Source organism: Anomaloglossus baeobatrachus, chromosome 5 (genome assembly GCF_048569485.1).
Source record: "Anomaloglossus baeobatrachus isolate aAnoBae1 chromosome 5, aAnoBae1.hap1, whole genome shotgun sequence".
Taxonomy (NCBI): domain Eukaryota; kingdom Metazoa; phylum Chordata; class Amphibia; order Anura; family Aromobatidae; genus Anomaloglossus; species Anomaloglossus baeobatrachus.
The window spans coordinates 268,218,098-268,230,139 of NC_134357.1; the positions used below are offsets into that span (position 1 = coordinate 268,218,098).

At 46.9% G+C, this 12,042-nt stretch overlaps 1 pseudogene; it reads left to right on the top strand.

The window, feature by feature from the left end:
• The first annotated feature begins 547 nt into the window (after positions 1-547).
• LOC142312733 (uncharacterized) lies at positions 548-5,911 on the top strand (annotated as a pseudogene).
• Positions 5,912-12,042: the final 6,131 nt, after the last annotated feature.

The window sequence follows — 12,042 nt, forward strand, 5'->3', positions numbered from 1 at the left end:
TTCATATAAAGGAAATGGCAGATATTTTTCCGGGTTTTTGCAGTTGGTCGGCATTAGGCACTAACAAAAGAATGGTCAGTTAATTGTATATTGGGATGTTCTTTTACATCTATGGACAGAACATGTGGACATAATATGCGGTGTGATCAGTCACCTCCATATTGAAGATCGGTGACGGGAGGAATCTGGTGCAGTAGATGAGAAGTTGATTTGCTGCCTCCTCCTTGGTGCTGCAGTACCAAAAGTGGCCTGCCGACAGGGGGGGGGGCGCTAGAGAGTAGTCATGTTTGTGACAAATCAGTGAACAGCTGCGGGATATCTGAGTGACTCCCTCGGCTGTTCGTGACAAATTGGTGGCGAGCGGTGGGATATAGAGCATTAGTGACCTGGTTTGAGCAATCATCCCTTTCACTAAAAAACTTGCAAAAGTTTTGAGGCTCAAACTCAGTGTTTAAATATACCTATAACAAAACTGTACTTGTAGCAGTTACCCCCTCCCTTCTCTCTTGTTTTTCTATCCTATCTTATTTGGCAAGTGACTGCTAGAATGGCAGCTGCTTATAAGAAGCATGAGAAAGCTGTGCTGATCCAGATGTGTGAGGAGCGAGGCCTCGATGGGTCCAACAAGACCAAAGAGATGCTAATCTGTGCCTTGGTGGAGGATGATCTCAAAGACCAGCACGATGTGGCCCAAGAGCATGGGACCAGTGAAGCACCAGGAGACCTTGCCACGGACCTAGCTCCAGGACGGTCCACAGAACTGTCTGATTCCGAGGGGTCTGGCAGCAACCCCAGCTCCCGGAGTGGAAGGGACTCTTACTTGCCGATGATTCTGCAGCAACTGGGAGAATGTGACTCTCGAGCATGGCTACAGTTTGTGCTACAAGAACGCCAAGCAGAGCGTGAGTTTGATGAGCGCCAGGCCCAGCGAGAGGCTGAGAGAGCCGAGCGAGAGGCTGAGAGAGCCGAGCGAGAGCGCCAAGCCCAGATAGACCATGAATTGAAGGTCCTCCAAGTCCGGCAGCAGACATCTTCCTCACTGAATGGTGAGTCCAATAATGCCAGCAGCTTTAAGCCCCGACCGGAGCACTTTCCTGTGATGGAAAAGGACGGGGATTCGGACACCTTTCTGAGGGGATTTGAAAAGACTTGCTTGCCTTACCAGTTGCCCTCAGCACAATGGGCACGATACTTAACCCCAGGGCTGCGAGGCAAGGCCCTGGACGTGTTTGCCAGTCTCCCTCAAGAGCAGAGTGGAGACTATGAAGCCATAAAGCTGGCTCTGATACGGAAGTACCAGCTGACTCCAGTGGTGTACCGCTAAAAGTTCCGGACCCTCCAGCGTGGACCACACGACAGCTACAGTGATGTGGTGGATGGGCTCTGAACCACCTTTGACCAGTGGATCCAAGGACTGTCCGTTACAACCTTTGAGGAGCTATGGGACCTAATGGTGAAGGACCAACTCCTACATCTTTGTCCTATGGAGGTTCAACAGTTTGTTATGGACCAAGAGCCAAAAAAGGCCTCAAAAGCAGCCCAGATTGCTGACACCTATGAGGCCAACCGTGCATCGGAGGTGCGGAAGCCATCCTCCGCCAGCTGGAAAGGGGATAAGGTGACAACTACCACTACTACCCCCCTTTCCCCTGCAAGCCGACCTCCCGTAGGTCCTGTACCATCCACCAGTGCCCGGCCTACTTCTGACATTCGCAGGTGTTTTTCCTGCAACCAGCCTGGACACCTCAGCTTTGCTTGTCCAGAGAGGCAGAAGAGTAGCTCCACACCTGAGGCCCAAGGGCCTAGTGCCAATGTCCTTTTTGTGATTGAGACGGGTGGTCGATCCCGTGAGAACTGGCATCCTGTTACCGTGGGTGACACCATCACTGAGAGGCTGAAGGACACTGGTGCAGAACGAACTCTTATCCGCCCTGAATTCGTATTGCCTAGTGAACTTATCCCGGGGAAGACCCTGACTGTCACTGGGGCTTGGGGTGTTCGTCAATCTTTCCCAATGGTCCGGGTTTTCCTGGACTGGGGTGCTGGGAGGGGATGGAAAGATGTGTTTTATTGGGGACTGATTTGGGGTGGTTGGTGGCACAATACGTCGATGACGACCTTCCCCAATCTGATAAGTCATCTGATGCAAATGTTAAGTCATGTGATGCAAGCGCCGTTGATAACTTATGTGATGGAAATATTAATAAGTCATGTGATGCACGCGACGATGATAAGTTATGTGATGCAAATGTTGTTAAGTCATGTGAGCAAGGACTAAAACTTAACTTTTAATTTAATTAATAAAATCGATATTTAGTTCACAAAAGTGTAAATAGTGCAGTAAAACAAACGTGCCAAATGGCTACATATTAGAAGGATCTCACCCAGATCTTTTCCAAGGGTAAGGAGACACACCGATCCATAGTTGGTCATAGGCTGGAAGAACCAGGGTAGAGCGTTGGGAGATGGTATAAAGACCCCTGTCGTGCCCCTGTAATTGTACTTCCGCCCTGACAAGGGCAGCACCCAAGTAAGTTGTCTGCCCCGCAACCATACAAAAATAAACAGATAACGTCCTCCCGACGCGTTTCCCTCTGAATAGCCAGAGTTTCTCAAGGGAGACAAAAAATAACTACTTCCTGTTTGATGGCTCCACCTATCACCAGCTCAGGGGTACGGCAATGGGAAGCCCCTGTGCTCCCGGTTATGCTAATTTATTCCTGGGCTGGTGGGAGGACACCACTGTTTTTCAAGAACCCATGACACCATTCACTGACATGATTGATTTGTGGGTACGGTTCATTGATGACGTGTTCCTCTTATGGAAGGGTCCCCGTGATATGTTCATTAAGTTTGTGGACAAGCTGAACATGAACTCTTTGGGACTGTCCTTCACCCACGTCATCCATCCTGTTAGTTTGCCTTTTTTGGATCTGATGGTGACAATCGATCTAGAAGGTAAACTCAGGACGACGATCTATAGGAAACCGACTGCCACGAATTCGCTCCTCAGGTGGGAGAGTCATCACCCTCTACCCCTTAGGCGGGGTATCCCGAAGGGACAATACCTTCGCCTGAGAAGGAATTGCTCTGCTCGGGGTGAATTTGTGGCAAATGCCGCTGACCTGAGGTCCCGCTTTTTGGACAAAGGTTATCCAGATCGTGTCCTTAAACAGGCTTTCAGGTACTCTTTGGATCAGGACCGGACAAAACTTTTGACCCCACAATCAAAACGCAGTGATGAGGTTTAGTAAGGCTTATCACAACCTACACCAAAGGTGCCCCTGCCATCAGACATGTCTTGGAACAACACTGGGGGATCTTTGGCATGGATCGGGACATTGCCGATTATATTAAACCACAGCCAAGTATCACCTTCCGTAAAAATCGCTCATTGGGTGATAGACTGACCCACAGTCACTTTGTGCCACCCGTTGAGGGAACTACCTGGATTCCAAATAAACCACATGGCTGCTTTAGGTGCAGTTCGTGTGTTTCCTGTAAGAATATCAAGACAGGGAAGAATTACACCAGTACATCTACGGGTGAATCCCTTCACATCAGGGATTTTATTAATTGTAAAACCAAAGGTGTGGTATATTTGGCTACATGTCATTGTGGTATACAATATGTTGGCAAAACGATACGCGAGTTTCGCAGACGGATAGGCGAGCATATGGGGGATATCAGAAACGATCGTGATACCCCCATTGCGCGGCACATGAACCTACGTCATAGTCAGAACAGAGAGGCCATTTTCTTCATGGGCATTTTGAAAGTTAAACTATCCCCTAGAGGTGGGAATCTTGATCGCATTTTATTACAAAAAGAGGCAAGGATGATTTTTCGTCTGAGGACCTGTCATCCGGATGGCCTCAATGACCAAATTAATTATGGATATTTCATCTAATCTTAGCCTTCTGCAGTCGCTAGTCGTCGTGTCCTCTTTGAGCGCCAATCGTTTTCATTGACCACACTTACTCTTAAGCCCTTGGTGGGCCCTCACTTTATTATAAGCTATATCTAGACCCAAAAGAAAGGGGGAATACTACTGGACCCTTCCTTGTGAACCTTGGTCCAGTGTGTTCTAACATGGGAATGACATTTCTCTTTCCCCTCTACCCCTATTTGTATATTCTATCTTGTGCAGTGAATCTGTTTGTCACTGTATTCTCCTCAATTATAGATTGGTACCCTTTCTACATCATTTAATAGCGCATCTAATGAATTGATATCTAATATATGATGTTGGACCCCCCCCCTTTTTTTATGCTATCCCATTCACTTTCAGCTTCTCTATGAGCCTCAACGGAGTTAAATTTCCCTGCTTTGGTGCTCTGTTCCCTCCTTGCCTCCGCAGCCTCTTTTGTTTATTTTGCGGTATGTGTTGCATATTGCAAGATCATTTAATATACAGCGTTTTGCCTTTACTTAAATCGGTAGCTAATTTGCATGCCCTGATGTGCGGCGTCTATTTATATTTTTGTTGCTGCACGCTGTATGGGCGGTGCTTATCGGGCCTTAACAGGCCGTGTCACTTGACCTGCGGTGGCACGCCTCTGGTACTATACAATTGGATGGGGAGTGTTTTGAGACATGGATCTGCGAGGTCCGCTGAACCGGATATGACCTCACATATGCAGTACCTGCTGTTCTCTCCTATCCAATGAAATCCTATGCGTTCCAAAGTGGAACGCGGAAGTCTATGGGTCACGTGATCGGAAGTGACCTCAGACGCTGTTACAGTGAGTGCTAATGGAGGATCGTGCATGTGAATCTCTACTGCACAGCTGAAGGTAAATTGGATTGGTAGAGGGGTATTTATTGGAATGAGGGATCAGTGTTCATGTACCACCGTTTACCTGGACACATAGGTTACTTTTCTGATCCCTGCCATTACTGGTGGATCAGATCTGTGATCCCTGCCATTGCAGGTTGATCATTCTCTTTTTTGTCTCCCTTGAGAAACTCTGGCTATTCAGAGGGATACGCGTCGGGAGGACGTTATCTGTTTATTTTTGTATGGTTACGGGGCAGACAACTTACTTGGGTGCTGCCCTTGTCAGGGCGGAAGTACAATTACAGGGGCACGACAGGGGTCTTTATACCATCTCCCAACGCTCTACCCTGGTTCTTCCAGCCTATGACCAACTATGGATCGGTGTGTCTCCTTACCCTTGGAAAAGATCTGGGTGAGATCCTTCTAATATGTAGCCATTTGGCACGTTTGTTTTACTGCACTATTTACACTTTTGTGAAATAAATATCGATTTTATTAATTAAATTAAAAGTTAAGTTTTAGTCCTTACTATTATCTCTGCTTAACTGGACTATTGGGCACTATCTTTCTGGTCTCAGATTTTGCTATGATAAGTCATGTGACCCGAATAATGATGATCAGAAGGTGATTATTAATGTTGTGCATGAAAATAAAGTGGATGACTGTGCAGGGAACCTCAACCATGTTGCACTGCAGGGTGACGCTGCTGAGGACCTCCCCAAGGCAGTGAGTGTCTGCGCTAAGGTAGATGGAGGCAGGCATGGGGACCATGAGGAAGGTGGTCACCTGCAGCTTGTCAGTGTCACGACGGACTGTGACATGGACAGTGGTAGCTGCCTCATAAATAGCGCGGACCCTGAGGTATCACAGAGTGATGCATCTCATGGTACAGGAGAACTCAGCCATGTCACACTGTGGGGTGATGTGGCTGACGATCCCCTCACAGCTGTAAGAATTGTTGCTAAGGGAGATGGAGACAGGCACGGCAGCCATGAGGAAGGTGGTTGTGTGCAGCTTGTCAGTGTCACGATGGACTGTGACATGGACGGTGGTAGCTGCTACATGATTAGCACTGATTCTGTGGTACGATATGATGAGCTGGACAGGGTGATGGGACAGTCGTATCCATGACCTGCCCGGACGATGGGAAAGTTGTGTTCACTACCTGTCAGGGTGATGCGAAAGCCGACCCCATAACCTGTCATGGTAGTGCGAAAGTGTCTCACACAGCCGGTCAGGATGATGGGAAAGCTGTGCCCATCGCCTGTATGGAGTATGAGAGTATGGTGCTCAGTGCCTGTCAGGTGGAGGGGCAGGCAGCCCCTGTAACCTACCAGGGAGATAGGAAAGTTGTGCTCCCTACTTGTCACGGTGATGGGGACGCAGAACCCAAAACATGCCAAGATAGTTAGGAGGATTTTTTCCCAGCCGGCCCGGATGATGGGAAAGTTGGATCCACGGTCTGTCAGAGGGATGGGACAGACGTGCCCACCCCCTGTCAGCATGGCGGGACCCTGAAACCGGAGCCAGGGAAGGTTGAGGCCATCACCTCCTGGCCTCACCCCAAGTCAAAGAAGTAGGTGATGTCCTTCTTGGGTACAGCAGGGTACTATAGGAAGTTCATTCCCAACTATAGTGCTCTTTCTAAGCAGTTGACGGACCTCACCAAAAAGAAGCTACCGCAAGTAGTCACCTGGACAAATGACTGTGAACGTTCCTTCAGAGCAGTGAAAGCTGCCCTCGCCAGTTCCCCAATCCTACAAGCCCCAGGCTTCACCCGACAGTTCATAGTTCAGACAGATGCCAGTGCATTTGGCCTGGGTGCAGTACTCAGCCAGGTAAATGGGGAGGGAGAAGAGCATCCGGTGGTGTTTCTCAGCCGCAAGCTCTTATCCTGGGAAGTGGCCTACGCCACTGTGGAGGAGTGCCTCGCTATAGTGTGGGCCCTGCGGAAGCTGCAGCCCTACCTATATGGACACAACTTCACCATAGTAACAGACCACAACCCTCTCAGCTGGCTACACCGGGTGGCCGGCGACAATGGAAAGCTAGAAAGCTACTGCGGTGGATCTTGGCACTACAGCAGTATGATTTTACCATTCAACACAAGGGTGTTGAGCATGGCAACGCTGACGGGCTGTCCTGGCAGGGGGATGCCAGCGAGGTAGGCTTAGGAGACGATCGGCAAATCAATCTCCCATGCTACCTCAAAAAGGGGGAGGTGTCATGTAAAACTCTTGAAGGGTCCTTACCCCCCTCTTTGCCATCAGCCAAAGATCGGCATGACGATTATCTGATCAGCCTGAAAGTTTAGGTATTTATGACTTTGAGTGATGGTAGAGCTGCAGCCAAAGGATGCATAGAAAAGACAATCCTTTGTTCTATTGGAGGGAAAACTCCTAAAACAGTTTTTAAGCGCTACATTAATGCTAGAAAAATTCAAAGCATATTGCCAGAATCCCTGTGGCGCGCTGAACCCAGCACACCGTTTAGCTCCACTGGAAGATCGCTGGTAGCGCAACAAATGACAGAGGGTAATCCAGCAACAAAGTCCAAGGGATATTAAAATCCAAAAATTTTATTAAATCAAATTAAAATCCATATAAAAAAAAATAAAAAAAGACTGACTAAGAGCCATTGGGTTCGAAATGCATCCTCTCTGACAGATGTTTATACCCTGTTGGACCTTTTTTTTTTCTATGGATTTTAATTTGATTTAATAAAATTTTTGGATTTTAATATCCCTTGGACTTTGTTGCTGGATTACCCTCTGTCTACAATCTGGATTGCCAGTATACCGTTTCCCTTGCACGAGTCCTGGATACGGTGACCCCTCCTTTGGCTACAGGTGAGCGGATACCAATCTTTCTTTTTGTCCCTGATAGGGCAACAAATGAGTATTGGCCAGTAAAATCATACTACATGTGTTGTGTTTGATATCTATGTAAATGTAAAATCGAGATATAAAATATGACGCTAATATCTTTCAACTGTGTGGCCCAGGGGCAAAGATTTGTAAAAAGCTAGAATTATAGAACTTTGTGACAATCTCGGCACAGCCCACAAGAGACTGTAAAATGAGGTCACAGAGAGGGGGGTTACCTGAGGGCATAAAAGCGACTAGCTCCTCTCTGGGGGGGAGGCTGTACTGGAAGGCATCAGTAAGTGGTGATGCTGGCCAATTCTATCATCTTTTTCTCTTGGAGACCTTCCCTCCCTAAGTTCGGACGTCACTTCTATGGCACGACTTTAGTAAGTTTCACGATTATACCTTTTATTTTTATGTAACTGTCTATACTGTATTTGTATTTTTCCCTTTTGTAAATTCTTGTATATTCTTTTTAAACACTGTCTATTTTCGGACTAAATATATAAAATTTAATAGTTTCCGTCCTCATGCTTTATATATGAATCCAAAAACCTGAAGGGCCTTATGCTATCTGTAACGGGTGCCCGGACTGCCTGTGAAACGTCCGGTGGTGGCAGCATAATTATTATTGCATAGAATTATTGGAGTGCGATCATTAAGGGTACCGAGATATATATATTCCATTAGCGGGAATCGGTGATATATACATTTACCCTTGCTGTGAGACCTCCAATATTTGGCATTATTAGCTCAGCAGCCTCATTTTCGGCATTGTCCTGCAGTACCAAAAGTGGCCTGGCAACAAGGGTGGTGCTAGAGAGTAGTCGTGTTTGTGACAAATCAGCAAACAGCTGTGGGATATCTGAGTGACTCCCCCGGGTGTTTGTGACAATATGTAATAAACTATGTAAGTGGCAAAAACAGTTTTCACCTGTAGAAGCCTAATTACAGGCGAAACGGCCGTCGTCCTCAGTGAGGGGCCGGTATCCAGGTCTCCTCCCACCGCTGATTTTACTCTGCAGTGAAGTTTGAATAAAGTTCATCCGGCACAGCAGCTGATGTTGCGGTTATTTTCTTCACATCTCTGATGATTGTCCTTGACTGTTCTCACCATTCTTCTTCTCTGCCTTTCTGATATTTTTCTTGGCCTGCCACTTCTGGGCTTAACAAGAACTGTACCTGTGTTCTTCCATTTCCTTACTATGTTCCTCACAGTGGAAACTGACAGTTTAAATCTCTGAGACAACTTTTTGTATACTTCCCCTGAACAACTATGTTGAATAATCTTTGTTTTCAGATCATTTGAGAGTTGTTTTGAGGCGCCCATGATGCCACTATTCATAGGAGATGCAAATAGGAGAACAACTTGCAAGTGGCCACCTTAAATACCTTTTCTCATGATTGGATACACCTGCCTATGAAGTTCAAAGCTCAATGAGGTTACAAAACCAATTTAGTGCTTTAGTAAGTCAGTAAAAAGTAGTTAGGAGTGTTCAAATCAAGAAATTGATAAGGGTGCCCATACTTTTGCACCGGTCAGATTTTGTTTAAACACGGATTGCACATTTCCTGTTAGTACAATAAACCTCACTTCAATCCAGAAATATTACTCAGTCCATCAGTTATTAGATATATGAAACTGAAATAGCTGTTGCAAAAAACCAATTTGTTATAAAGAAAAAAAGCTTAACATTAATAGGGGTGCCCAAACTTTTTCATATGAATGTATCTGTTTGTTCCTCAGTTACATGAACAGCACTGTGGTCTTCCATCTCAAACATACTAAATCCTAAATTTTCTTCTAGCTGTTGTTCATTATTCTCATGCATCAGTTTAATTGTACTTATGTTTGAAGCATTGTCCGTTACAATAGCAAGAACCTGTTATTTTTTGAGTTCATAATCTTGCAGAACTTTTTCCCCTAAGGCCTGGACAAACTGGCTGGTGTGATGAGCTTTAGTATCTTTTACTGCCAGTGACTTGGTAACAATTTCTTTGTTGTCACAAACATAAAATAGTTCACTCTGTGACATGTGCAGGCATCCATTTTAAGAAACATGAAGCGTCTTTTGAGAGTCTTTAAGATCTTCCTTTTGTCTAACGGTTTCTTCAATCACTAATTTTCTAATACTTATTTTTAATTTTAATTAATTTTCTAATAACCACCCAGAGAAACACCAAGTTTGCAGGCCATTTCTCCATTAAGAGCTGTAAAAGCTGGTCGTGCAAATAATGATAATGGTACACCGTTCTTCACAACAAGCTGTATGAGCTGTCTTTTAACCCCTTTACGACCGCCGATACGCCTTTTAACGGCGGCAAATTAGGGTACTTTTTCCGATCCGTCGCTTTTTAACGGCGGTCGGAAAAAAGGGTCTAGCGCCCCCCAGAGTCAGAAAATTTCCGGGGTCTCAGCTGCCGAGGGTAGCTGAGACCCTGGAGATCATGATTCTGGCCGTTTTTTCCGGTCCCCGCTCACCTGATGACCGGTATACACCGTATACCGATGATCAGGTTACAGTAAATGACCGCGCCGGTAAAAAATCATTTATCTCCCATCTGGCATAAACAAACATGTCAGATGGGAGATAAATCCCCTCCCCCGGTCCTCTCCGGTCCCCCGGTGTCACTAAAGTGTCCCCCCACCCCCCCTTCCTCCCGAGAATCCAACATGGCGCTGCACATACCGGCGCGCACAGCAGCGCGCCGGCCGCTTTCCCCCCGTTCCTCTGGTTTCTGTCGCATGTGCTATGACACATACAACAGAAACCTGCTCCCCAGGCCCTGCCAAGTCACCCCCTATCCCCACCCCGGTGTTCCCCGGTGTCCCCCGTACCTACCAGCTCTGATCCCCCGCGGCCCCCTCCTCCTTCACAGTGCACGCCGGTCACACTGCAGAGCGCGGCTGTCAGCTTCCTGTGTCTGTGACTCAGACGCTGGCTGCTGCTGCACAGAGTCTGCAGCTGTGACCCGGGGAGGGTGGGTGCAAATTCTTTGCACCCACTCTCCCCAAATGGAGGGTCTGCACTCCTAGAAAATGGGGGATACGTTCCCTGAACGTGCCCCCCATATTCTAGAAGGTCCAGAATCGCCGCGGGACTTTCCCAATGGATTACAGCAGGGACTTGATTTTTTTTTTTTTTTCAATAAATTGGCCAAAGAGGGAATGTTTTTGGGGAGTGTTTTTTCAAATAAATTTTTTTTTTGTTGTCAATTTTTTTTTATTATTACTGTCAATTAGTTATGTCTGGTATCAAATAGACGCTGTGACATAACTAATTGCTGGGCTTGATGCCAGGTGACATTACACATCTGGTATCAACCCCATTTATTACCCCGTTAGCCAACGCACCAGGGCGCGGGATGAGTTGGGGCGAAGCGCCAGGATTGGCGCATCTAATGGATGCGCCACTTCTGGGGCGGCTGCGGCCTGCTATTTTTAGGCTGGGAAGAGTCCAATAACCATGGCTCTTCCCACCCTGAGAATACCAGACCCCAGCTGTCAGCTTCACTTTGGCTGGTGATCTAATTTGGGGGGACCCCATGTTATTTTTTTTTTTATTCTTTATTTATAAATAAAAAAAAAAAGCCTGGGGAGCCCTCCAAATTGATCACCAGCCAAGATGAAGCTGCCAGCTGTGGTTTGCAGGCTACAGCTGTCTGCTTTACCCTGACTGGCTATCAAAAATAGGGGGGACCCCACGCCATTTTTTTCATTTTTTTATTTTTTTTTTTATTGGATAAATACTAAGCTAGGCACCCTTTAGTGCCACATGAAAGGTACTAAAGGTGCCAGCTTAGAATATGCAGGCGGGGGTGGGACGTTCTATATATTTGACATCCCTTCATCCATTGACTCTTTTTAGGCTGTGTGTCCACAATCAGGGTTTGCAGCGTTATGGGCGCTGAGTGTTTTCCCTGCGTCCATAACGCTGCGTTGTGCAGTAGAAGCACAGTGGAAGGATTTTTGGAGATCCCATGCCCACTGTGCTTCTTTTCTCCGCAGCATAAACTGACCGGTAGCGTGGCTTCCCGAGCCTCAGCATGTCAATTTATGCTGCGGAGACGAGAGTGTTCTCTGCAGGTAGCATAGAGCTCCACAGCAGCCTGAACCCAAATCGTGGGCATGGGCAGCTGCAGGAAGGCTGGCACTGTGTACTATACGCCATGTCGCTGGATCATGGCCACATAGCCTTAGGCCCCTTTCACACGTCAGTGATTCTGGTACGTTTGTGCTTTTTTTTAAACGTACCAGGATCACTGACATACGCAGACCCGTTATAATGAATGGGTATGCTCACACGTCAGTGATTTTTCACTGCACGTGTCTCCGTGCAGCGTACCCGCGTGTGCGTGATTGCCGCATTTTCTGGCATCACTGATGTTCCACGGA